The sequence below is a fragment of the Daphnia carinata genome, chromosome 6, assembly GCF_022539665.2.
Source record: "Daphnia carinata strain CSIRO-1 chromosome 6, CSIRO_AGI_Dcar_HiC_V3, whole genome shotgun sequence".
Lineage (NCBI taxonomy): Eukaryota > Metazoa > Arthropoda > Branchiopoda > Diplostraca > Daphniidae > Daphnia > Daphnia carinata.
Window position 1 is genome coordinate 10,821,911 of NC_081336.1, and position 27,962 is coordinate 10,849,872.

Genomic DNA, 27,962 nt, shown 5'->3' on the forward strand with positions numbered 1-27,962 from the left:
CTACTAGAATACGCTATCGGATGTTCGTGACCATTTTGTATCTGCGAAAGTACCGCTCCTATTCCATAATCACATGCGTCTGTGAAAAGTAAAAATTTTTCATTGAAATTGGGGTAAACTAATACTGGGGGTGTAACAAGAGAAGTTCGTAACTTTTCAAAGGCATTTTGCTCCTCAGTACCCCAACCAAAAGGTTTTTTGCTAAGGTCTTTATGAGTTAATCTGGTCAATGGCTTAGCTATTGATCCAAAATTTTGAATAAATCTCCTATAATATCCGGCTAATCCCAAAAATGATCTTACTTCGTCTACAGAAGAAGGTGTTTTATAATTCACTATTTTATCGATTTTCCCTGGATCTGGCTTAATTCCCTCAGTCGAAATGACATGGCCTAAATAATTTACCGATCGTTTAATAAACTGGCATTTTTTAAGTTTTAATTTTAAATTTGCATCCTGTAGTAGTTGAAAAATTTCCCGAATATCCCTCAAATGGTCCTCGAAATTATCCGAAAAGATTATTACATCATCCAAATAAACTAATGCCTTACTTCCCAAAACGTCTTTCAGTACATAATTCATTAGTCTTTGAAATGTGGCAGGTGCATTGCACAAGCCAAATGCCATACGCTTAAATTCGTATAGATTATTTTCAACAACAAATGCTGTTTTTTCTATAGCTGGCTCATCTACCTGAATTTGCCAATATCCCGCAGCTAAGTCGAGAGTAGTAAAAAATTTCTTCCCATACAATTTATCCAATGTTTCATCTATCCTTGGCATAGGAAACGAATCTTTCTTTGTGATACTATTTAATTTCCGATAATCGACGCAAAACCTGACTTCTCCACCTTTTTTCTCAACTAAAACCACAGGTGAAGCCCATGGCGAATGCGAGTATTGAATTACATTCGCATCAAGCATTTCCTGTACCTTATCCTCCAATAATTTTCTTTGATTATTTGTAACTCTATATGGGCGTTGTCGGATAGGGCCTCGTCCCTGTGTATCAATTGTATGTTTTATAAGATCTGTGTTGCCTAATTCTGAATCTTTAGCAGCGAACAAGTCGTGAAAGTCATTTAATAATTTAGCGAGCTGTGTTTGAAATTCGGGGTCGACCTCCGGAATTACAATAGGCTCTTTTATCACGTTAGGCCTGTCCTTAACTTTATTTAAAGAAATTTTTCCGATCGCTCGAGTAGTAACTTCGATGCCACCTAACTTCGTATCCCTGGGGATTTTGACTTGATTTAACGAATGATTTTCAACTAGAATATTATATTTCCCATCTATCGATACTTTTCCTACGAACTCCTCAATAAAAATGCCGGCCGGCAAATCTTCTGCTGGGGTAAATATAAAAGCTGTATTCGGCGGAACAAACGGAAATGACCCTTTCATTTGCGCGGCAATTACTAGCGACGTCTGACGAGATAACGTCGTCTTTTTGACCGAAGTAACTGCCATGTCCGGACTGCTGGAAATAGCTGATCCCTGCTTATCTCTTGCTAAATAAATGCTCTTGGCTTCTCCATCAAGCCGAAATCCGTGTTTCTGGATTGCGTCCCATCCAAGGATACAGTCCTCAGAAACACCATTTGTAACAATAAACTCTTGCTCCAAAACTGACTCTCCGTATCGCACGGGCAAAGTAACGCTCCCCAGCGTATGTAATTTTTTCTCCCCTACATCGTATAAATTAAAATCAAGTTGACTGCAGATCACTTGACCTCTTTGGGGTAATTTCTTAAATAATTTCTCATGAATAATACTCTTAGACGCTCCTGTATCGAATAATGCTTGAAATGGGATCTGATGAATTTTCAATGGAATTCTCGGTGTCGATTCATTCGTTATGGTTGTTAATTTTGCGACTTGTCGGGATTTACACGGAGGCTCCCTATCAACTGACCCGAAGTTACAGTTGATACCTATTGGTTTCCCTGATTCGGAGGCGGACCTGGAATGTTAGGCCTATTCTGGTTTTTTGCCTTTGTACAGTTGTTTGATTTATGGCCAATTTCCCGACATGAATAGCATATTGGTGGCTGAGCTTGTTCTAAACTTTGCCGTTGATATTTGTAACAATTTGTCTGCGAATGACCCTTATATCCACAAAAATTGCAAATCAGCTGTGGCTGTGTAGGCTTATGGTGGGAATCACCAGCTGGTTTTGAAAAAGGGGTTCTATGAGCTGTAGGCCTATCCGGGAATTTATTGAAAGGTTGTGCGCCCTTGTTATTGTTATTCTGCTGCGGAGGTCTCCAATTCCTATCCTGGTTACTGTCACTAGTTTGGAACGAAACTTGCTTCTTATACGGCGCGCTTGATACGTTTTTATCAAATTGCAATTGCCTTACCGCTTGCGTTAGCTCAAGAAGTGCGCACTTAATTTCCTCCTTTTCAGTTTTTGGGTCATCGACTTTGTTGCTTTCCTGTCTGATATTTGCTACGGCATTTTTGACGAATTCTTTTTGCTCCAATATTATTTCCTTTAGTTCTTTTAATTCTGCATCTTTGGTGTCAGGAGGCTCAGTCACTGCCCTAATAAAATCATGTTTTTCCCTATCCGTTTCCATGGCCTCCAGTCGCAATGCATACATTCGTGTCGCCGAAATAAGATCATTAAAATTTTTAAATTCTTTATATTTAACTTTCGATTGTAATTTGGAATCCAACCCCTCTATAAATTTTTGCATAAGAATTATAGCAAAAGATGCTTCTGAATAGCCTACAGGATATGCGCGTTTGAAAATTTCCTGCAAACGATGAGCATATTCTATAATTTTTTCCCCTGGCTTACGCTTAGCTTTATTAAACTTCTTTTGATAAAAGTCAGCATTTTCGTCACCATGAAAATGATCAAGAAGAGATTCTTTAATTAAAGCATAGTTGTGCGGATGACCCTTCAAAGTTGCCTGAATAATCGAGAACGCTTTATCAGCCAATTTTGCCCTTAACATCTGAATAATTTTCCCCTCAGACCAACCTGATCCTTCTACTATACTTTCAAAAGATTCTAACCAGGAGTCAAAACGCACAAGGGGATTTCCAGAAAAAGAAGGAAGTAGCTGTAAACGGGAAAAAGTGTGTTGATTATTTTGGAAATCGTTCAAATCATCGACTGTGGCCGCTCTTGATGGAGAACAAGATTCCGCCATGCTTGGATTAGATTTTAAAAAATTCAAAGGTCTTCCCTGGGAATTCTGAGGGAGTTCTGAAATGTCGTTCGTAATTGCCTTAAATTCCCCTGCGTTGTATCCGACTGGCTGGGGGGGTGGGCTCGAGGACAGGGTAGAGGGTACGTAGGACAGTGCAGGGTTTGTGACTGATTGAAATGATAGTTTCTTCTGCGCGACCGTTTCCTCTTTGGAATGCTTCCCGACAGCGGCGATGTTTGTTGGATTGGCGTGCTTTGTTGCTGCGTTGGTCTCGTTTGTATGAACGTCAGCGATTGTCTCAACTTTTGTTCCGTTTGCGTGATTATTGGCTTGATGTCGATCGCCTGCTGTGCGAAGAACGGGTTGTTGGCTTCCGGAAAATTGTTCAGTTTGTCCAAAAGGAATATGATTTCCGGCTGTAGTACCTCCAAATTGTTGATGAGTTGTAGTTTCTTTAGGTATGCCGCTAGGTTGGCTACTTCCTTTAGGAACGTTCGTTGGGACGCCAGCAAGATCTCTTCCAGATGAAGGGATGTGTCGCTCACTTTGGTGATGATTTCCACGTATCTCCCGTCCTCGTCTCTGTCGGTGATGTCCCGTCTTGGAACGAAGCCAAATAGTTCTCGCTTTGTTGTTGGTGTGACCACTTGAAGGTCTATTATGTTGTAAATTTGTCCGTGTAGGCAAGTCAGAACCTGTCTCGCGTGTCGTGTGAAAATTTTCTTGAGCTCCGTCACAATTTCCTCCGTCTGCTTCTTCGTCTTCTTCGTGATCGGTACACTGGCTTTCACCTCCAGAATGGATGTCAGATACTTCAGAAGTGTCTTCGGTTGTTTCCAATCCGTTAGTGTTAATTTTTTTGCGTCGTAATTCCTCTGAATGTCGCGCATCAACGCGACAAGATGATCCCAGATTTTCGGGTCGCTCGATTGGAAGTCCTTCTCCCTCTCCTTGAGGCTCTTGATGGCTAGCAGTAGGAACGGTAGCTGGCTGTTCGGTAGTTGGAAGATGCTGTCCCCTTTCTTCTTGATCTCTTGGAACAGGTGCTGAAGGTTGACGTTGAGCTGGTCTTCCATTGGTTGTCTTCTTTTTTGCAAACAAACCCGAGACTTGTTCAAAAAAAGCGTTTGTTGGGGAAGTGTTTGTGGAAACGGTTTTCTTGGGTGAAAGACGGTTTACTAGTTGGGCTATGAAGGAAGGAGAATTTCTTACGGTCGAGGTATCAGCTTTACTTTGAGCTCGTGGTTTGCGAACGTTTGAAAGGTCTACTGGCTTTACTAACTCATACGCAGAGTTCGATCTTAACTTTCTTAGCTGGGGATTATTTGGAATTGCGCTAGGCTTCAAAACAGGAGAGGCAGATTTCCTGATAGTTTCTGTTGCTTTTCTCGAGGTTTTATTACCCGTAAACTTATCAGATCCAGCAAGATTTGAAGTGGAAGTTTTATCAAAATTAAGGGTTCTGGCTACACCTTCATCAATTTGAATAACTGGCTCAATAGGACTTTTAATAGTGGATACAGGTGTGCGCGAAAGTTTATGCTTACTAGAAAAAATATTATCCGTCATTGTGGGTGAGTTCGATAGATCGCTGCCACCATTATGTAAAGCATTCTTTTAGTAATAAAAGAACGTCTTTACGTGATTTAAAGACAAGTTGTAATAAGAAAATGAACTCGGGAAGGCGTTACCACAATGCCGAATATATTTTATTCTAATAGGCCGAAGATAATAAACGAATTACACAGATATAGAATATAAATGGGAAACGGAAATACAAAATGGAGTCAGGTGAGTCTAGTCTTACCGTCACCGCCGTGGCGAAGATGGAATAAAGATGTCAAATATATTTGAAGAAATAGACAGCACTTGTAGCACTAAGAATGAGAACTGGTACTGGAAATAACTGAATGGCTGAAGAGAACTGTAGGAATATAGAACTAACTTTTGGGAACAAAAAGAGCATCCTTTTATACGTTTTACAGGCTTAAGGGAACATAGCATTTCCGACAAAATGAGCTCCGGATGTCGTACGCAGGAACATTTCATATTCACGGAAATGCATGGCGCGACTTCCTACTCATGCAGATTCATCCAATCGGAAATAAGTAGAGCACAAGGTACAATATAAAAATAGAATTCAACGAAAGGGCAACAACACTTGAATTATGATATCTATAAGAAATAAAGACAGCGGATATAATATATAATCATAATCATATTAATAAAACAAACAATCAAAACACAATATAATTCAATAACTTTTGCCACCGTATGAATTGTTAGCCATAGCATATTTTAATCCTGCGGTCAATTTTAATATTATTGTGGTCAGCTAATATTTAATATTATGCGTGTCAGATAACCCACAGAAAAGGGTCAGATTGGAATATTTGTGGTGATTTTCAGTAAAATGTGTTTCATATTTTAATCGGGTCAATTTTAATATTATTGGTAATATCACCACAAAAACTGTTGCATCGGGCGCGTAAAATTTGCGTTTTGCATAACCAGCAGTATTTAATAATTATTTAATTGCCCATCCGAAAATATCATTAACAGTGCGTTGGCATTATGCAGAGCTTTGTTTAAGCGCTTCCTGCTTTAGCTCTGAAACGTTTGAAGATCCCCAATTGAGTAATTAAATTTATTTTAGCCTGCGTCACAAGACACTCAACTTTGTTGGTAATGCAAATTTTCTTCTCACCGTTATCTTTCTGTCTGCGGTCTTGAGAATTGCGAAGAATAACTGGATATCTTTTACCGTAGGCGAAAGGATTGTTTGTTGTTTCTCCCCTTTTCATATTAATTAACGTTCGGCTAATATTTTTTGCTCTTTGTTACCTTATCTTAACAGATTCTTATGCGCGGGTAATGTCGCGGAGCTCTTTTCAAGCCTTGAGCAGAACGTAGAAGGTCATCGGCTTTCGCTTTATTTTGTTCGGCCGGCATACGTGGATCACGACTCATTTCCTCAACCAGCGCTCCACTTGGATCACCTATGAGGGTTCACTGTCCCTCTTTTCTTGCTCTGGTAGGTACGAGAGTCTGACCTTGGTCAACCGCGCTTTAGAATCTCTTAAATGTTCAGCATTTGCGAGCGTGCTGAATTTCGAATTCTTTTGCTAAAAATCGGATTGTTTTTCTTTTCAGATATCCAGGAGGAGCTTATTGGATTAACTTGACCAGCGTGAAGGTCATTTACCTTTCTTCCTGCGTTATTCGCCAAAAGGTAAGCTCTTTCTGAATACTTGAAGACGAGGGTTCTATAGACATCTTCGTAGGTTTTGTGGATCAACTGCGTGAATATTTATGGATTTGGTCTTTGTGCATGGAATTCTCTCCCTCCCCATTTTTTCTTTTTTTCCCTATTAGTTACGCAAACATCTTTGATGATTTTATCACCTGCTAGTTGGTATACGTTGATTTGCGAACTAGTGACACCAATTCCCTGATTCGTCAAAGTTTTGAGGTAGAGGATGTAGATGAGTCGACAGCCGAGGAAATTGGCGTAAGGCGATTTCTCTCTAATAACATCTACATTCGTTTCTGCTTTCAGTAGTATCTCGTACGATCTAAGCGTCGTAGTCTTGTGTATAGGCCTGTATCTTTTCCAGTTTCGAAATGGTCTTTTTGATTTCAGCATTTGTTTGTTACAACATCCAACAGTCACCTGAGATGTCGTGCAATAACTATTTAACGTTTTTACCGAACATGTCAGCAAGTGTTTATGCGTTTAGTTCCTTTCGCCTTCCTTCCTTTTTCTTTTAGATTTGTACCGTACTATACCTATTTTAGAATTTCTGACGACTATCACCTGCTATTTTGTATACTTTAACTTGTGAGTTCAAGGATTCAATTTTTCAAATTCGTCAAATGCTCAAGTATTTTGTTTTAAGCAACCTTATTTATCTACTAAATATTAAAACACAAGAATTTATTCAAAGTATTTTTTACATTTTTATTTTCAAGAACCAAATTATTTTCCGAAATGACAATTGTGGTAAGGAAACGTTGATTTTAGGGAAGAAATCGAATGAAAGGAAAAGATGGAGAGGCATAACAATGATTGTGCTTCGATGCTAAAAAAATCTCGGTACTTCTTAAGTACGCGCGTTGCGCCTTTTGTTGATTTTCTTTTTCTTGTTCAAATGGCGTATGTTTTGCCAAGTAGTTTACAAAGACTGCAAATAGACGGCGTCATGGTTATAAAGGAACGTACGTGAAGGAATGAAAAACGGATCATTTCTGAATAAGAAAACCTGTCCACTTATACAGTACATAAAGTACTCACACAGCGAACAGGTTTTCAAAGTATTAAAAACGAACATTGTCACCCATTCTTCCTTCCGTCCCAATCTAACCTTGTGAAATCCAATTACAAATGCTGCAAGTTTGGATGTATCGTGATAACCGAATGAAAGCGCGGTGGGTGAGAGAGGTGACAATGGCCGTAACGATTAAAAAACTTTTCCGCTTTAACAGCATAGTTATTTCTTAACCAATAGTGCCATTGTCGTCTCTCCTCACCTACTAACGTTCAGTGTATCAAAATGCCGATGTCTGTGTGCATCTGTGTGCAAATGTAAGAAAATGTAAGGATGCTTAGAAAACCAGTGGACTTTGTTCAAGTCACGTCCCGTCCCAATGAAGGTACAAATTTCACATCATTCAAAATGGCAGCTATTGAAATTTAAAAGACCAGTTTACAGTGTCTGCAACGATGGTCCCCTATTTTCGAATAACTACAAATAGACAGGCATCATGATATGAATGAAACGTAAGTGAAGGAATGATAAATGGATCATTTCTGAATATGAAAACCTGCCTGCTTACACAGTACCAAAGTACTCAAACAGCAGACAGGTATTCAAAGTATCAAAAATGATCTTTGTCATCAATTCTTCCTTCAGTCCGATAGAACCTTCTGAAACCAAATACATTGGCTGAAACTTGGTGGCATCATGATAACCGAATGAAATTGGGGGTGGGAGAGAGGTGACAATGGCCATAACGATAAAAAAACTTTTCCGCTTTAACAGCATAGTTATTTCTTAACCAATTATGCCATTGTCGTCTCTCTTCACCTATTAACGTTCAGTGTATCAAAATGCCGGTGTCCCGTAGCCAATGCACATCAGTCGCCAAAGTTACAATCAAACAGAAATGAAAAATCGATACCAATGACAATGACCACAAAGAGATTAGGAAACTGCTTCCTTTGTCAGCAAACAGGTTTCCTAAGCGTCAAAGATGTTCATTGTCGTATGTCGCCATTCACTTCCGTCCAGTAGATCATAATGCCATCAATTTGCAGCCACCACATCGAATCAGATCAATTTTGCCCCTTCCTTTAAACGTTACGAATTTAAACAAAACCAAAGCACACAGAATTATCTAAGCTTCAAAACATATTCATTGTTAGACCTTCTCCTCTGCTTTCATTTCGTTGTTAGAAGAACGATGTCCAAACATCGTTTTGAGTCCTTTGAAGAATTTCTTCCCCTTGTTTTCTGCCTTTGGCTTCGGAAACATTTCTTTAGCGAAAGCCACTTCTGCCATCTTCTTCTCAAAATCCATATTTTCGTTTTCGACAATCACTTGCAGGGCTTTTTCTCTTCGCTGGACAAGTTCGGTTAGTTCCGCGCGCTCTACTTCCGATGACGCAGAAGCAAGTTTGTTTTTTTTATTTTTAAGCTCGTCTTCTGCATCACGTATAACTTCGCAGGACCTCCTTCTGTCATTTTCATAAATATTTTTAAGCTCAGAAAAAGTCTTCCTGAGGTTGTCGATACTGTCGGGTTCTCGAGCTCAATGACTAGCGGTTCAAATTCGTTCTGGGAGTCGGCCCTTTTTGTCTCGAACGCTACCATTATGTCCATTATGGTCTGTGACATGTACTGCTCATAGTCTTCGCGATTTTCATTATTCTTGTGTTTTGCCATCTCAATGCGTAACCCCAAGTAATTGATCATAGAACCGGTCAAGTCTAGCACTGTTTTAGGTCCGGCATCTGATTTGTTTGTCGGCGTTTGGGGAGGCGTTTCATTTCCCGTTGTGCGTGTAATTTTGATCAAATGCGCATTTTCTTTATGTAAACGGAGGTTGTGGAAGTGTCTACGACCCAGGAAGTTGGGCATAGCCTTATATCCTGCAGACACGTAAATTGGGGTTGTAAATGATTCGCCTTCTAATTCAACAAAGGGGTAGAAAAATCCAACGAGCTCATCCAATTTTACGTGCTCTTTGAACTTCCCTGTACGCTTCGCCATGACCAAAGTGATCTTCGTAAAAGGCGTTAATTCTGGCTCGTCTAATTTTTGCCATTGGTCTAAACTGATGATTGAATGTTCACAGCCTTTGTCAATCACCATATCCACTTGATGCCCGTTCATTGTTACCTGCACGGACTTGGTCTTGATGGGTTTGTCTTCTGTCAAGAATCCCGGTTTGACTAATTTCTTTTTCATTCGCTCGAATAATTGTGATAGCTTCGACTTTTGGACGCCCTTTGCAGGTGTCGTGTTGATCGTTGGTTCGCTTACTGTATCGGCGTCTGTGGGAGGGGGGCCGAGCATTCTTAACAGCTCTTTCCGGCGACCAAGAAACGGGGATGGTTTTGATCTCGGGACTTGACGACGCGTCTCTGCTGCCTCGTTTAATGACAATTTCGCCGCAGTCAGATTTCTATTTGTCCGCTTCGGTTCATCTTTGTAAAATTTCAAGTCAGTGTCTCGAAATCCAGCTTTAGGCCTAGGCGTAGTTCCATCTGGTTTCTCTGCTTGGCAAACAGTACTAGATGAAGTATTCTGGGGTAAAGGATGCGTCATGTTACATTTTTGTAACAAGTCGCTCCTGTTTTCTGGTGTCAACTGTTCAGGTTGTTCTTCTCTGCTGGAAGATCCTGTTAATGCTGTGACGAACGAGAAGATATTCATAAATGAGGGAACCATTTTGAATATTTCGATTTACTTCGGGTGCTTGAAAAACACCGCTCGCTGTCTCGCTTTATGGCATTTTTCGACGGAAGACAGAACCCATCACTGCTCAAACTCTGATGTTTTTTCAAAAAAAAATGTTAATAAAATAAGGTAATTTGAATTGTGTGAAGGAAATTAAATGAATTAGAATTTTTCCCGTAATGTTCAACACAAATAACCGTAAAAAAACTCTAAAAAGTATTTTTATTTCGTGAAAAACTATCTCAGTTTTGGAATCTTCTGAATTCACATGCATGCCGTCTATAGGACATATACCCTGGTGGTTATTACTGTTTCCGCTATCATTTCCACGATATACCGTCCCGTGCTCCAATTCCACGCTTTAGCCAATTCGTGTTTTTCGTTTGCACCTCGAAGCAGACCTACGTTGTTATTTGCTTCAGTCTTGCTCTTTAGCATGCCAAAGAAATTTGACTACTATTGCTCTTTTTATTTATAGCTAAAGAGAAGTTAAATAGCACAAGCAGTTTGAAGAATGGGTATGTTGGATCGTTCACAACCTTGGCTCAGCCATGTTTGCCATACCCACCCTATCCAGAAAGACAGCAAAAGAATAGGTCAGTTTCGATGGCTGAAACATCACCAGTGCTTTGGCATGACCAGGTGCAAAAAACGACTGAAAAGGTTGAATCAACACTTATTACTCCAAACAAAAAGGAGTTGAGCACGAAGGACGATGCTGTCAAAAAAGATAGATGCCTGTCAACAGCATCATCTGACAGTGGTTCCATAATGGAGGTTGTGGAGGGCTTAAGAAGAAAAAATATAGGCGTGCGCGGCACCCAGACAATGGCTTCTATTGGTTGTTCTCTCATTAGCAACTCTTACATCATCATTTGCCTTTTCCCCCCGTTCTTTCCCTAAATTGTAAGTATCTGTGAAATAAGATCATATGTAATGTGAAATCTAAATGTTTGCTTTAATCTCTAGGCTGAAGATAAGGGTGCCACAGTATCCATTTATGGATTTATTATTGGTACCAACTGCCTGACATCGTTTCTTGTCACACTCCTTTTATTGGAAAAACGTAAATATTACCCCAAATTTGTTCCATAAACGTGTAATTTGCATCTTCATCTTTCTTTCAGCTAAAAGTTAGTGGCGTTCGGTTCACCTTTGTTTCTGGAGTTTTCATTGGAGGTATTTGCTGCTTATTATCGGGGTGAGTAGTAAATTACACAAAAAAAACGCAAAAGCTGGGTTTTAATCAGTAAACTTTAAAAGCTTTTTAGAGTATTTCCCTCCCGGGGGTTCATTCGTCGTAATATCTATATTGTTCCGCGTCATTCACGCTGCCGGAAACGCTGGAACAATTACGGCGACGTTTACGTACACTGGTGTGGAGTTTCCCAATTCCGTTGCCAAAATCTTTGTAAGATTCACTAATGCAGGTTTAGCGTTCGCTGTTCAATTTCTACCATTGTTCTAATTTTAGAATCTTACAAGAACCATGATGAACATTGCCCAGCTTGCTGGTCCTATAGTCGGCGGTGCATTGTACGAAGTCGGTGGTGTTAAGACTCCCTTTATCCTCATGGGCGGAATTCAAACTTTTATGGCCTTTATGGCATTACCCTTTCTTCCCGATTATGACGGTAAATTAGTTCAAAATGTTGTACGTCACCAGTCTTCTCATCTCGTTTCTCAACATTTTAGTGTCACAGTATGACGAGGGATCGACTAAAACTCAATCGCCATTGGCTATTTTGTGTATTCCATCCATTTGGATCCCGTTCTTCACGTTCATCGTATCGACATGTCGAACGGGTTCCTCTCGATCAACCTTGAACCGCAAGTGTTGCGTACGGTATGTTTTCCGACTTGGCGTTATTATTAATTTCTTTAGAATCATTTTATGTTTTGTTTGCAGTTTGACTTGACACCATTTTACGTGGGTATCTTTTTCGAACTGAAAGACGGTGCCAACAGTATAGCCAGCCCTATTTGGGGATACTTGTGCGATCGCCGTGGACCTGTGAAGCTCTGCCTTTTTTCCAGTACCATGATCGGAGCCTTGTCCATATTTTTGCTGGGGCCTTTTCGCTTCGTTCCTATTGATCGGTACTTTTGATTTCAATTCTAAAGTTCAAACCGTTTAACTAGTATCATTGTTTGATTTTATTTTAGAAATCTAGCTGTTGTCGGTATCGCATTGGCACAAAGTGGAGTTGCGTTTGCAGGGCAACAAGTTTCGGGGGTCGTTGATGCCATGAGAGAAGCTATGTAAGCCACATTTAAAAAAATCAATTTACTGTACCAGTATTCATTTCTTTTTTTTTTTTTTTTTCGTTTGATAATAGACATGCTGGTTATCCGGATAATCCCAGTACTCACGGGCTTGTTGCCGGTATATGGTCGTCTCTTAGTGGTGCTGGGCGTTTTGTTTCACGCGCTGGGACTGGCATTTTAGTGGACCACATTGGTTTCCAAATGACGGCTGTCGTCGTCTTCTCTGTCCAAATTACAGTGTTAAGTTTTATGCAAAAATGACTATTAACAAATAATTAGATGTATTGTTTATTTCCTTCTATAGGGACTAGCAACCATTTGCTTCCTGTTACCAAAGTGCAAGAAAGGGGACGGCAAATCCGACGGGGATGACATGACAGTGGATGCCATATCTACGAGGACAACATCGTTTACTTATTCCGTCGTGGATGTCGGTGAGTTTCCATGATTAACTATTTCTCAGCCCGAATCTCCAGCCGAGTCCGGCCACACCTCGAAATGCTGCCCGAATCTATTCATGAATCGACGGAAAGCTGCGTGAACAATACATTCCAGAAGCTGTGACATGCGATGAAAAGGAACTGTTTAAGGGGATCGTCTGTGGGGAACACTTTAACAATTTTGATAAAGTCGTCCTCCAGGTAAACCATTTTTCGAAACAGTAGTTTATGTTTTGAAAATATCTATTTGGATTTGCTTTAGGTTACAGAAAAAGATGTACCTCGATAAATAACATCATTCGAAGAAGCCGGCCTGCGCCCACTACTACTTCAAAACATTAAGATTGCTGGCTACATAAAATCAACACCTATACAGAAAGCTTCAGTTGCAGATATTCTTGCCAAAAGAGATTTGATTACTTGTGCTGTCACGGGCTCCGGCAAAACGGTAATCCAATTAATGAACGCTGTGTAATTTTGAAACCTTGATGCCTTCGTACTAACTTGATTCGAATGGGTCGATATGAACTGGGTAAGTTGAGGTAAAAGTAATTTTGAGTGGGCACGTCTGTGATTGCGACTACGAAAAGGTCCAATTGCATTTAAGATACTCAAGAAACCCTTCGTGACATTCGTTGATTAAGTCATCTAAAATTTCACATTTTTTCATATAGGCGGCGTACTTGGTACCGTTTATGAACATATTGTTAGAACAAGGTGTTTCTGGTGCATCCCCGCCATGGTTCAAAAGCCAGAAGTTGTAATTGTCGCACGCACTCGTGAATTTTCGATTCAAATTCACCGCGGGGCGTGTAAATTCTCCTACAATTCGGTTTTAAAATCTGTCATATATCAAGGAACTGTCACGAGCCATCATCGGTCAAATCTTCAAGCTGGGTGCAATACTCTTGTCGCGACCGCGGGGCGACTCGAGGATTTTCTCAATTAGTGTCACGTCAGGTAATCTATGGTAACACAGATTCCGTAATGGTGAAATTCGGTGTACCCACGGTGGCCGAAGCCATGGAATTAGGCCGAGAAGCTGCCGCATTTGTGTCGGCAAAATTTGTCAAACCCATTAATTTGGAATTCGAAAAAGTCTATTACCCCTATTTATTGATCAACGAAAAGAGGTAATTACGGTTCTGATTTATAAAGACTTGTTAGATGAGATACCAGTTGCACTGTCTGTTTCTGTCTTCACAGGTATCCAGGATTGTATTGGACCAAACCTGAAAAGTTTGACAAAATGGATTGTAAGGGTTTAGAAACTGTTCGTCGTGATAATTGTCAACTCGTTGCCAATCTTATCAATAGCTGGTCTGCAGAAAAGTTTGATTGATCGGTAAACAAAAAGTCATCAGTTTTAGTATTCAAAGTTTGAGGTTTTGATATTTTCTCTTAGAGATCCGGGTGGAGCACTAGAATACGCCAAACAATCTATTTTCGACTTGCTGCGCAACAAAGTCGATATCTCACTTCTGATGATTACCAAGGTAGGGCGTAACTATGTTTTGGAATACTGTGATTTTATCCGTTTGCTTTCTTTTATTAAAAAGGAGCTGACTAAAACAGATAAAGACTACGCCAGCAAACAGGCACATGTGGAACTAGCTCACAAGATGCGTAAGCGAGATGCTGGTACAACCCCAAAATTAGGGGATCGAGTTCCGTATGTCATTATCGCAGCCGCTAAAAGTACACCAGCCTACCTCAAGATTCGTCTTTGGATTTCAAATTTCTCATGAACTATTAAGTTTTCATACGTCTTCTTTAGACGGTAAACCCTATTTTTGTAATGGAATACAGCGTACCTATTGATGCCCCATACCATTTGGAAAATCAGCTTTCAAAACCCCTTGTTCGGATTTTGGAACCCATACTTGGATCTAAAGCGGAATCATTGTTGCTACGTAAACATGGACTTATCGCCTTTATTTGCTTGACATAATTGAACGGTTTGTATTCCGTATTGTAGATGGTTACCATACCCGGACGCCTTCATTTGTTACTTCAAAAATTGGTGGATTGGCTAGCTTTACCACACGCAAATCCACCTGTGTTGGATGCAAAACCGTCCTTCCAGACGATAGTGCTGTATGCAAGTAAGTCTAATTTCTGCCTATCTCGGCGATGTTTGTTAAATTTGCTGTTCCAATTTAAACAGATTTTGCAAGCCGAAAGAATCGGAGTTCTACCAGAGGGAAATTGGCCAACTTTATGCTCTCGAAGAGAAGTTTAATCGTTTATGGACAGAATGTCAACGGTGCCAGGGAAGTCTCAACGAAGAGATTCTTTGTTGCAAGTAAATAGTTTGAGTGATATCCTAATCATGTTACATACTTAATACTAATCGTTTGCCACATTTAGCCGAGATTGCCCCATCTATTATATGAGGACAAAAGTTAGAAAAAATCTCACGGAACAGGGTAAACTTATGGAAAGATTCAGCCTACCCTGACAACCTACCGCTCTCGTCAATGATGGTGCATACAGGTAGTGGCTTGGCTTTTGTAAAATAGATTGGAAACAATAAATTACACGACTCATTGTTCAGTAAGTTCCCCATAACCAAAAGATTTTAATAAAAATGGTGTATAGCGCCGTAAGAGTCTCGGAGGGAGCAGGCGGTAAAATACGTGATGTCATGTAATTCCGTATTTTGAAAAACGAAAGTTGATGGCATTAGTAAGTAGATGTATAAGTTATTAGAAAAGTCACGTTGTTGCGAATGATCCAGTCGACGAAACATCGTACGAACCAACGCACATTGATTTAATTAGATTAAGTTCTTAGTCTTTCTGTTGTTTTTTTTTGTGGTTTATTTCAATACCTAGATTTTTTTTCTTCCCATCCCATTAAAAAAATTTTTTTTTATTCAATTAAAGTCTTATTTGTCAAACAAAATATTTGCTTTAGGCTCGTAGGGGGCTAGTCGCTAGGTGGCCCAGGTGCTGTGCTGAGCTGAGCTGCTGATGGCCACATTTATCATGGCGTCGTAGCGGCTAGTTATATCACGGCAGCCGAACGTGGCAGACCTTTATTTTTGTAGGTGAAATCCAAGGGAGGAACTGCAAATGCTCGGCGCCATCTTGTACGAACGATGTGGTCTGGCTGAAACCTTACCAAGGTGACCATGCATTACCTTCGAGTGTATTTAAGGTATACCATTTACTTGCTTTGTAAAAGCTAGGTTTTTAACTTGTGCATCGTAACGATTTTGAATTGGGTAAGTTGCAAGTCGGTAGATTTGCTCTGCAGTTTCCCGGATACCAGCACCCTGCTTCGCGAGAACTACTCTACGTTGTTCTGGGGGGCTTAGACGAACATCTGAATCCGATTTTGAAGAAGTCTTGCATCGATGGACACTGACAAAATATAGGTGAAATAGCTACAAATTTTTATTAGCAAGGTTCACTTGTGTTCCAACTCATTTTATTTTTCAGGAAGCTGCACATGAATGTTGGGTATTTTATCATAAGTAGAATACAGATAGATTCTGTAGTAGTAGATCTCTTTAGTTGGGTATTGAAATTGGCTTTGGTTTGTATGGGGTCTGATGAGGTCTCAGTTGCATTTGATCCTACTTGTTATTTATCACTGCCAATGCCAGTCGAAAAGGAAGTACCAGTTGACCTGTATCTGGCTAACGTGGACCTTTTAGCAGAAATTTTTCTGCTTTCAAGGGATTCAAAGAGTTTGTAGAATATTATGTCTCTAGGATTCCACAGTTTTAGGTAATTCAATTGACAAGAAATTTACACTGATTCTTGTTTTATTTTTCTAAAGGCAGATTCTTAATTATAAAGGATTGGGAAAGAAAATTGACGGAGGCTCAGTGCCAAAAAAATTATGGTAGTTGGAATGATTACCGAAGCTCTTCGGATTCGTTTATTTCACTCGTTATGGTATTTAAAGAAAATAAACGTGTACCTGTGCCCCTTTGTATCTGTGACCCGATTTCCTCTTCACTTGCGATAATTCTGCAGCGGGTCATGCAGATACTGTGATCAGCAGAAAAAGTTGGAAGTGCGCTGCCCGGAAAGCAAATCTGGGGTAAAAGAAAAAAACTTATTCCAACTAGTAAGCCATTCCCAAATTCAACCAACAAAAAGGTACACAGTGAGATTTGCTTAACAATTATGTTTCTTTAATTGATTTTAAAATTAGGAAAAGGTGGAAGGAAAAACTTCGTTCTCTGGTAGTGTTTTAGTTAAAATCCTTTTTGTGCAAATTGATTTTTGAAATTGTTTACCTCATTTTCGAATGGTTCCGTTCACATTTGTTGTTCATGTGAGATTTTATGTTTACCAGTTACTGCATTATATTGACCACTATTGCAAGATGTTTGTTTAGGAATAACTACTGTTTTGTTTATCTGGAATGTTGTGTGGGAGTCCATCAGGAATTGCTGGTCTGCAGTAAATTTGTCAGGTATATGTTAGCTTTCATCAGCAAAACGTTATGCACTAATTGTGTTTGGTTTTCGTGGTATAGGCTAGGTGATGAAGATCAATGAATCAGAAAATGTTTTGCATGGGTGGTGAATGTTCTGACAGTTTTAACAGTTGTGATGTGGTGTATTTCACTTCCACGCATCATGGTGTTTTTATCTATCAGTTGAATTGTATGGTTAATTTTCTGTTCGTGTAACCTCATTTCCTCTTGAATCATATAGTAGAAATTGGTGACCTGAAACAATGAACATGGAAAAATCACCTGTGCCAACGTTGACGATGTTTGATTGATGAAGTGCTGGAAACTAAAATTAATTTTCTTTACAATTTGGTTTCAGGCTATCTTTATAATTTTTTATTAGTTTTGCGTTTGTTTAGAGTCCGCAAGCTCGTAGCTGATTTCCTTCTTTAGATACCACCTGTCGACGGTTTGACAGCCTCACACAATTGAACGTATGCCAAAAAGTAATTGATCCAATTTAATGTATGTGTAAAGCATCTTCTCTGTGAGAAGATGTACTTTACGGAATTAAGACAAATTGGAATGAATCGAACTCGGAGGCGATTTACCCACACGATGATTTATATTTAACCAAGTAGGGCTAAGCGGTACAGAAGTTAGTTGGGATAGGACAAAAGGAGTCAGACTAAAGAAAGAGAAGTCGGAGTGTAATATGATACTGTAGTATAAGCTTACCGCGGTGGCTTGAGCGGAGCACGGGCGAGGATATAAGAGAAGGCAGCGTTAACAGGAGTTCGTCGGCACGTGGGTAAACAATATGGGTGAACCGAACACTCAGACAAGCACGTGACACAGCTCAATTCACTTGCACAAATTTATCAATGGGGAAGCACTAGCTGAACTTGAACTCCGCCTGTAAGAGTCAGAGGCTCATCGACGACTGAACTTACTCAGATCTTGGTGCACCACGAAACCTCGCATATTGCACAGCACTTAACAACTGCGCAATTACATGTCGCAACTAATGAAATTTGATATATTAAGTTGATGGTGCAATACAGATCAACGCCTAAGCAGCCAATCACAAATGTTGCTAAGCGGTAAGGTGCCGATGTAATATAATACACTACTGCGCAGTTTATATGGCGTAACACATGAGTCATATATAAAGAATAAACGGGAAGGCATATCGAATAAAAACATTTATTTGCTTCTTTACATCACTCCCGGCGGCGTGAGATTACGTCTCGTAATCAAACTTGATGCATGGGGATGGATCCGGAGGATGTTGAACGTTTATGAGGGCGACGGCATATAACCCAGAAGATCTTGAAGAGACCGCAACAGTAGCAGATGCGTAGGAAGAGTAATACGAGGATGCACATGATGCCGATGAAGAAGTAATTTTTTATTGTTTCCCACCAAGATGTGTAAGCTCCGACACTGGAGGCCGTTATGAAAATATTTGTGGCGCTGGGTTTACCGTGCGACGTAAATTCGGATGATGGATGTTCGTTGATCACGGCTGCTATGTCGGCCATGATGTTCATGTGGTTAAGCATATTGTCGGTGTATGCCGGGTTACTTTGGTGTTCGTAGTCGAAAAATTCGACGTTCTCGTAGCGGAAAGAGTGTGCCAGCGTTTGCTCAGGCAATACAATTGTGGCTTCGAGTTGTTCCCACGTATTATTACGGAAGGCATAGGGTTTGTTATTGAAATTGACAAATCCATTTGTCCAATAACAAGGAGAATATTTTACGAGTTCCCAGCCATCGAGGTTAATCGTATAATTTTGGAATTTTGGTTGCGGTCCGCACGAAGTCAATACAGTCTCAAATGTGACATTTAAGGCCTGACATTGAATTAATACGACCGTCTTCCCGAATGCTTGTAATTTCGTGCACCGGGGTAAGTTTAATTGTGAGGCCGCTAGCCATCCATTATATTGGGCAGTTGTGACGGCCCTTTCATGTTTGGCTTTACGAGCTTCACATTGAAGTAGTTGAACCTGTCGTGCCAATTCATTCTCGTGGTCGGTGAGTTGATCACGGATGTATTGGATATTGGCCGGAATATTTAAGTTTTCGGCGCCGAGTGGCGCTCGGGTCTCCACTGGGGTTGCTTTTTCCATTATGGCTGCCGTCGTGACGAAGAGTTTTGATTGGCCGACGATTTCATATGAAGAAGTTCTATTGGAGCAATTTTGTTGTACTGAAACGCAGCGCAGTACTGGTGTCAGGTGGAAGTCTAATTGGTTTTTGTCATCTTGGAGTCTAAGGAGTGGTTTTTCTCCTGGCAATCGGGTCAGCATACCGATGCCGTCTTCGACGAGTCTGGTAGTTACTTTGGTCTTCTGTGTGTAGGTTTTGTCCCAAATCAGTGTTAAGTGATTGTGTGACAAATTGCCGGACGTAGCAGAAGCAATTCCGATGGGTGTTGAGAAGTCTGCATCCTCCTTTTGCTGGAAAAGTTCGACTTTCTCGAGAACGCAGTTTATGATTGACGAATCAATTGTTTGTAACCAGTATCCAGAGATATCTGGTTCATTGTCGAACACAAATTTTCCGTCGACAAAAGTCATCCGGTTATCATTGCACCTCTTGTTGTCAATCATTTCGTTGCAGTCGGCGGGGGTAGTATCAATTGGGATTTTATCCGGCACAACCAGTAGTTGCCCGAAGAAGGTCATTGTGATGTGTCGGATATTTTCCCAACGGGCACAGATGTAACCCGGGAATTTAGTCGCGGCGCGTTCTTCACTATACACGGCGTATTTCACCTTGGTGGCTTTAATATCGGTGGATGTCGGTTGACAATTCTCATCGGAGAATTGAAGGATTCCCACCTTCACTGGTTCCGCGCAATTGCATACGGTAGTCTCGAAGGCCTGGGAATGTAATCCGTACACGCATAATAGCAGCAGGAATGCAGAGGGGGACATTTCTATATCCGGCCGGTACATACAGACAAAAGAAAATATGTGACTTACAAAAGAAATGTCATCGTGTGGGCTTCTTAACTAAGTAACACAAAACAAAACAAAAACATACAAGAAGAAGTGAGGAAGTGAAAAATAGCCTACGGCTGTCGCAAGGTCAACGGCTTTTCCCGTCGGCTTTATTAGTAGGCTACGGAAAAGAGAAAGGAAAAAGGGCACTAGAATAAAGTTTTGTTTTAAGGGGGAAGGACAACTTGTTTTTTATATTATTTAGTATCGTTGGAAAGAGAAAAAGATGACCATAATTATCGGAAAGGGAAAGTAAGAAAATACAGGACAGTTGATCAGGGAAGACGAGAAAAGAAACGTTTAGAAGTTTGCGACGGGAAAGGATTTTGCCGCGAAGGTCCAAGGTCCAAGAGTAGTATTAGTTCCAGGAAAAGGGAGGCGGCGCTAATACTGTGTTCTTGATGTTGGCTATGGCCAAGCTGTAGTGTACGAACGAAAGGGAAAGTGAACAGTATTGCGTGGCATATTGGAATGAGAGTATAAAAGTTACGGCTACGATTTGGACCTATTCGTTGAGAGAATAACGAAACTGACGTGTAGGAGATAGGAAGGAAACGAAATTTGACATTGCGGTTCAGAAAATCCATCATTTGTGTGTTATATATGTGTGTTTTTGACAATATATAAAGGTATTTCTTTTCTTTCTTATCCTTTTTTTTTTTTTTTTTTTTTTTTTTTTTTTTTTTTTTTTTTGTTTTTGTTGGTTTGTATGGTAATGTCTCCACATCTACCGTGTTAGTTTGGCAATAGGAATCTACAAAGGGGAGCTACTTAATTTGTGACTACTAAATTGTTATGTTGTGACACTCATTTACGGGTCTTGATGAAGGTATGATCAAGCTAAAAAAAATTTTCTGAAGCAAAAGATTTTTGTTATTTATTATTATTTTTTTTTCTACTCAAAAGGCTCTACTTATCAGAATCTATGTGGACTTATACTATGGGCTGTCAAACAAGGGAATGACTACGGGGCGTAAATTGAGAAAGTTAAAGTGTACGACGTGAAAAACAAGATACATGTTGTAACGGATAATACGTTCATAGAAATTGTTGTTTGTTAGCCACTAAGTGTTTTATTATCATGTTTTGTTTCTGTTTTTTTTTTTTTTTTCTTCTCTCTTTTTTTTTTTTTTTTTTTTTTTTTTTTTTTGACAAACGATTAAGCAACCAATGAGTTTATTTCGATGGATAGCAGCAAGGAGAGTTAAAGCGAATATTGGTATGTGAAATCAAAATAAAGGTAAATATTAAAGTATGGTAAATGTAAACATTAAAATTGAAGGAGAAATATCAGGAATAACACATAACGAGGACTGAAAGAGGGTCGAATGAAAAAGCTTCCTCCTTCCTCGATTTCTTCGGTTGTCCTCGTACGACTTAGAAGTATCTCGGCTTCTTTGCGTTGGGGTCCTTCTGTTGATCGTCCGTGCTGGGTCTCTTCTCGGGCAAGTCCCAGTGGCACGATGTCCAACCATAGAGCGGTGGATGGCGCCTTTCGGGGTCCAGGTCGAGGATCGCCTTTAGGGTGAAGACGGCGTCACTCCATTTCTTGTCATACAGGGTGATGAGAAGACGGGCGATCAACTGATTTGTCTTGATTTCCAGCTGCTTCTGCTCCCAGGCTGCATCGAGGTGCCAGTCCGAGGTGCGGGGTCTGCCGCGGCTAAAATCGATGGCATCCTCCATCTCGGACGTCCCCGGCAGGTTTCGGGCCGCGGTCTCCTCGTCGTCGATTGGTGAGGGGTCTGGCGAATCCGGCGCGTCACGTTCGGCCGTCGAGGCGTCTCCGGACGACGTCGTGAGGTCTACCAAGAAGGCCTCCGCGACGGGGAGTGGGATGGACACCATAGGTATCCAGTCGTTGGTCACGGGCTCAGAGATGGATTCAGACTTGTTGTCCATGTTGGCTTCTTAACGCTTCTTTGTACGTGGAGAAATGGCAAAACAGACAGAACAGTTGTCGTCGTTGTTATCAGAGAGTACAAGAAGTTGTGGCTTCCTTCACTTAACGTACGGTTTATATAGTAATCACTCGGTATTGGTTCGGCAATCGAACTAGGATGTATGATGACGCTACATTTCGTCCCTGTAACGAATCGGTTTTCTCCGATTTCGCTGAGGGCGTCGGGTGACTTCTTGATGCAATAACGCTGCTGTCACATCATCTTTGGGCTCTACTTGTTGAAGGTCGGAATCACTATCAGCGTATATAGGAGTATTTTCGGAAAGTGGCATTGGATGCTGAGCATCATTCGTCACATCGCAATTGTCACTCGAGGTTAATCGTCCTTCGAACGACAGATGAGACGGGCCGATCACATTGTCTTCTCGCACAAGTTGATGATTTGCCGAATAAGTGTCTGATACCACTTCTGATACGGCTTCGGACTCGGTGTTTTGTTGCCTTGCGGTTTCGACATCGTGCTCGTGTTCACGCACATTAGTTTGAGTCGCAATAGACTTCCGGAATCGGCTCTCGAATTCCAAAGGGGTCTCAAGTGGCGGACAATGCTCATGTTTCCACAGCATTGTTTCATACAAGGGTTTTAATCTATTTACATGCGTACGCTGACATATATATGAATTATCAGCAATGTCTACAGTATTATTTGAATAAACGTTTACTATTCTATAAGGCCCTTTATATTTCGAAGTAAATTTCTTGCTATCTCCTTCCTTGACTACTCGAATATCCAATAACACCCGATCGCCTATCACATATCGTTTTTCTTTCGCGCGCTTGTTATATTGTTCCCTTTGGCGCTTTCTAGCTTTTTCGCTTTCCTCTCTAACTCTTTGAAAACTATAACGCAAACGTTCTGTCAGATTCCCAACATAGTCAGAAGAAGATTTGAATGTTTTGGGAGATGCATTAAGAAATTCGTTAATAGGAATGTTTGGGTCCCTACCGTGAAGTAAATAATATGGAGTGTCCAATGTCGAAGAGTGGACCGAGCTACGATACGCAAATAAAACATCATCTAATATTTCTTCCCAATTGGCATGCTCGCCGTCTTTTAATTCTTTTCTTAACATAGACGTTAAAGTTCGATTGAACCTTTCCGTCTCCCCATTACTAGCAGGGTTATAAGCGGTGGTTAACCTCTGATCGATCTTCAATTTTTTACAAAAATAGCGAAATAACTTGGACGTGAAATTTGTCCCACGATCAGAAATAATTGCCTTAGGCATACCATGTCTAACAATAACAGTTTTATATACACATTCTGCTGTTGTCTGAGCAGTTTGATCTTTTAAAGCAACAGCCTCAACCCAACGGCTAAAATAATCTGTAATAACCAAAATGTAACTATTACCATTGGGCGAAACTGGTGTAATAGGACCCAGAAAGTCCATTCCAATTACATCAAAAGGAGCCTTCGCAACTTCGTGCGGATGCAAAAGTGCTCGATAGGGTGAAGCAGTGTTGGCTATGCAAACTTCACAAGCCCGGCAATATTCTTTAACATCGCCTCTCATGTTGGGCCAATAATAATTATTTTTGACTTTCATATAGGTCTTATAAAATGCCAAATGTCCACCCATCGGTGCGTCGTGTAATTCTTTAAGCACTAGGTGGCGTAGGGATAATGGCAAAACTAATTGATGATGGGTGTCGTTCCTTTTATTACTCTGAGATGGCAGTTCCCGTCTATAAAGTATTCCTTCAATTACCTCAAAATATTCAATTTCCTTTACCCACTCGGGTTTGGACAATGTAAAAATTTCATCCAGCTCTCCTTCTTCTAGATAATTCCTGATGGCTTTACAGAGGTCGTCCTCCTGTTGTTTTTCGCAGATCAATTTAATATCCTTCCCAGTTTGAATGCTAGCTATTTTTAATCTAGACAAACAGTCCGCGTTCTGGTGAACACGGCCTGGCCTATATTTTAATTCATAATTTGTTGCAGCCAATAAAATGGCCCACCTCCCTAACCTTCCATTATTATCCTTCTGATTTTTAAGCCACTGCAAAGGACGATGGTCACTAATTATCTCAAAGGGTTTATCCAAGAGATAGTGACGGAAATGTTTAATGGCATCCACGACTGCCAGAGCTTCTTTTTCGGTTGTACTATACTTCATTTCCGCCTTAGTTAACTGCCTACTGGAGTACGCTATCGGGTGCTCTTGGCCGTTTTGCATTTGAGATAAGACGGCCCCAATACCATAGTCGCATGCGTCAGTGAAAAGAATAAATTTTTCATTAAAATTTGGATATGCGAGAACCGGCGGTGTAACCAGGGATGTCCGCAACTTTACAAACGCGACTTGTTCTTCGTCTCCCCAGGTAAAAGGTCTTTTACTAAGATCTTTGTGAGTTAACCTAGTCAGAGGTTTTGCGATTGAACCAAAGTTGGGAATAAATCTCCTATAATAACCTGCTAAGCCGAGAAATGACCTCACCTCATCGGCAGAAGTAGGCGTTTTGTAATTTAATATTTTGTCGATTTTTCCAGGATCAGGTTTAATTCCCTCAGTCGAAATGACGTGGCCCAAATAATTTACAGAACGTTTAACGAATTGACATTTCTTAAGTTTTAATTTTAAATTGGCAGTTTTCAATAAGGTAAAAATTTCCCGAATATCTTTCAAATGCTTATCAAAAGTATCCGAAAATATAATGACGTCATCCAAATAAACTAACGCTTTATGTCCCAAAACGTCTTTCAGTACATAATTCATTAATCTTTGAAATGTGGCGGGTGCATTGCACAAGCCAAACGCCATCCTTTTAAACTCGTAAAGATTGTTTTCTACTACAAAAGCCGTTTTTTCAATGTCTGGTTCATTCACTTGAATTTGCCAGTAGCCGGAGGCCAAATCGAGGGTCGTAAAAAATTTCTTCCCATATAATTTATCTAACGTTTCATCAATCCTTGGCATAGGGAATGAATCTTTTTTTGTAATGCTATTTAATTTCCGATAATCAACGCAAAACCTCACGTCTCCGCCTTTCTTCTCAACCAAAACCACAGGTGACGCCCATGGAGAATGAGAATATTGTATTACATTTGCGTCCATCATTTCCTGCACTTTATCCTCCAGTATCTTTCTTTGGTGGTTCGTAACTCGATAGGGTCGTTGCCGGATAGGGCCTCTTCCTTGGGTATCGATCGTATGCTTAATGAGATTAGTGCTCCCTAATTCCGAGTCTTTTGTTGCGAACAAGTCATGAAAGTCATTTAATAAACTTGAGAGCGGAGCTTGAAATTCAGCGTCGACTTCCGAAATTAAAACTAGCTCCCGTTTTTGTGTAGGCTTTTCCTCTGGTTGACATAAGGCAATCTTACCAATTACGTTATGAATTACTTCGATTTGGCCTAAGGTTGTATTCCTAGGAAGTATGACTTGACTTAACGAATGGTTTTCGACCATAATTTGATATTTCCCATCTTCCGATACAGTTCCAACAAATTCTTCAATAAAAATACCGGCCGGCAAATCCTCTGCTGGGGTAAAAATAAATGTGCTATTAGGGGGGACATACGGAAATGAACCTGTCATTTGCGCTGCGATTACGAGCGCCGTCTGACGAACTAGCGTCGTCTTTTTGACCGTCGTAATTGCCATGTCTGGTGCCCTAGAGATGGCTGATCCCTGCTCATCCCTGGCTAAGTAAATACGTTTGGCTTCTCCGTCAAGCCGAAACCCGTGTTTCTGGATTGCATCCCATCCAAGGATACAGTCTTCAGAAACACCATTTGTAACAATGAACTCTTGCCGTAAAACGGACTCTCCGTAACGTACGGGCAATGTAACTTTACCCAGCGTATGCAACTTGTTATCTCCCACATCGTATAAATCGAAATCAAGCTGACTGCAGGTTACTTGATTTCTCGAGGGAAGCTTTTGAAATATCTTCTCGTGAATTATGCTTCTAGACGCGCCTGTGTCAAATAATGCCTGTAAAGGGATCTGAAAAATTTGTAATGGAATTCTGGGGTCGATTCGTTTATTATTGTTGTTAATTTCGCAACTTGTCGGGATTTCAACTGAGGTACCCTATCAACTGACCCGAAGTTACAGTTGATACTTATTGGTTTCCCTGATGCTGAGGGGGACCCGGAATATTAGGCCTACTGGCCCTATACTTCGGACAATTGTTTGATTTATGGCCGATCTCACGGCAAGAATAGCAAATTGGGGGCTGTGCTTGTTCCAACATATACCGTTGAAATTTACGGCACTCCGATTGTGTGTGACCCCGAAACCCACAATAGTTGCAAGTTATTACATTCTCAATAGGCCCATTGTTCGGATTATGACCAGATCTTGGCGAAGATGGCATATAATTTGTAGGCCTATTTTGGTTCTTATCCCCTTGATACGGGTGGGTGTTACTCTTAGGGAAAGGTGGAGGGTTTGTCTTCCAGTTCCTTTCCCGATTGCCGTTGCCTGTTTGAAATGATACCCTTTTTTTATATGGGGCACCCGCCGAAGAAGAAACATTATCCTTCTTATTAATTTGGAGTTGTTTGACCGCCTGACTGAGCTCGCGCAGCGCGTCTTTAATTTCATCCTTCTCCGATTTCGGAGTGTCTACGATCTTGTTCCCTTGACGTATATTCGCGACGGCCTGATTGACTATTGCTTTCTGATCGATTAACATCTGCTTAATCTCATGCAATTCTGTATTTTCTGCACCTTTCGACTCGTCGATCGCCCTAACAAACTCATGTTTTTCACGGTCAGATTCGAGTGCTTCCAAGCGAACAGCATAAACGCGTGTCGTTGCAACCAGTGCGTTAAAGTCGCCAAATTCTTTGTACTTAACTTTCGCCTGTAACTTGGAATCCAAACCTTCGATAAATTTCTGCATGAGAATAATTGAAAAGGAACGCTCGATATGGCCTACAGGATACGCTTTTTTAAAGATTTCCTGAAGACGATGAGCATAATCAATTATTTTTCTCCCGGTTTCCGTTTAGCCTTATTAAATTTCTTAATATACAAGTCAACGTTTTCGTCCCCGTGAAAGTGATCAAGTAAAGCTTCTTTAATAGACGTATAGTCATGAGGATGATCTTTGACAATATTTTGCACTACGGAAAAAGCCTTATCCGTCATTTTTGCTCGCAACATCTGAATAACCTTCTCCTCTGACCATCCTGACCCCTCAATTACGCTTTCAAAGGATTCGATCCAGGAATCAAAACGAGAAATTGGACTCCCTGAAAAAGAAGGAAGCAGTTGTAAGCGCGCGAAGGTATGTTGGGTAGTCTGAAGATCGTTCAAGTCGTTGACCGTGGCTGTCCGTGATGGGGATGAAGAACTAGCCATGTTTGGATTAAATGAAGGGAAATTTATTGTTCTTCGTTGTGGATTCGGAGGAGTTCTGGAATGCCACTCGAAATTGCCTGATGCCCTCTGGTATCTCTTCCGGTCGTCTGGAGGGTTGGATGTGAGGAACGATTCGATTGATTGATCGTCTGCAACGTTGGCGTCTGCTGTGTGTCCGCCGTTCTTGCGAGGTTGTTTCCGACAGCGGCGATGTGTGTTGGGCCGGTGTGGCTTGTAGTTGGGTAATGTTCGTTTGTATGCACAACAGCGCTTGTTTCAATCGTATTTCCGTTTGCGTGATTAGTGGTTTGATGTTGTTGGCCTCCTGTGCGTTGACTGGGTTGTTGGCTTCCGGAAAATTGTTCAGTTTGTCCAAGAGAAGTTGAATTTCTGGTTGCAGCACCTCCAAATTGGTGAT

General features: G+C 40.7%; 1 long non-coding RNA gene and 1 pseudogene across 5 annotated transcripts; both read left to right on the top strand.

The window, feature by feature from the left end:
* Nucleotides 1-10,593: 10,593 nt before the first annotated feature.
* LOC130690805 (MFS-type transporter SLC18B1-like) lies at nt 10,594-14,257 on the top strand (annotated as a pseudogene).
* A 1,775-nt stretch (nt 14,258-16,032) lies between these two features.
* On the top strand, nt 16,033-17,617 carry LOC130690809 (uncharacterized). Of its 5 annotated transcripts, none has more exons than XR_009421134.1 (4): nt 16,033-16,215; nt 16,280-16,948; nt 17,004-17,267; nt 17,331-17,617. It is a non-coding gene; the product is annotated as an uncharacterized LOC130690809 (long non-coding RNA). The 5 variants fall into 5 exon arrangements; XR_009421133.1 differs by having other exon boundaries at nt 16,280-16,741; nt 16,823-17,267; XR_009421135.1 differs by having other exon boundaries at nt 16,280-16,570; nt 16,623-17,267.
* The last annotated feature ends 10,345 nt before the right edge of the window (nt 17,618-27,962 follow it).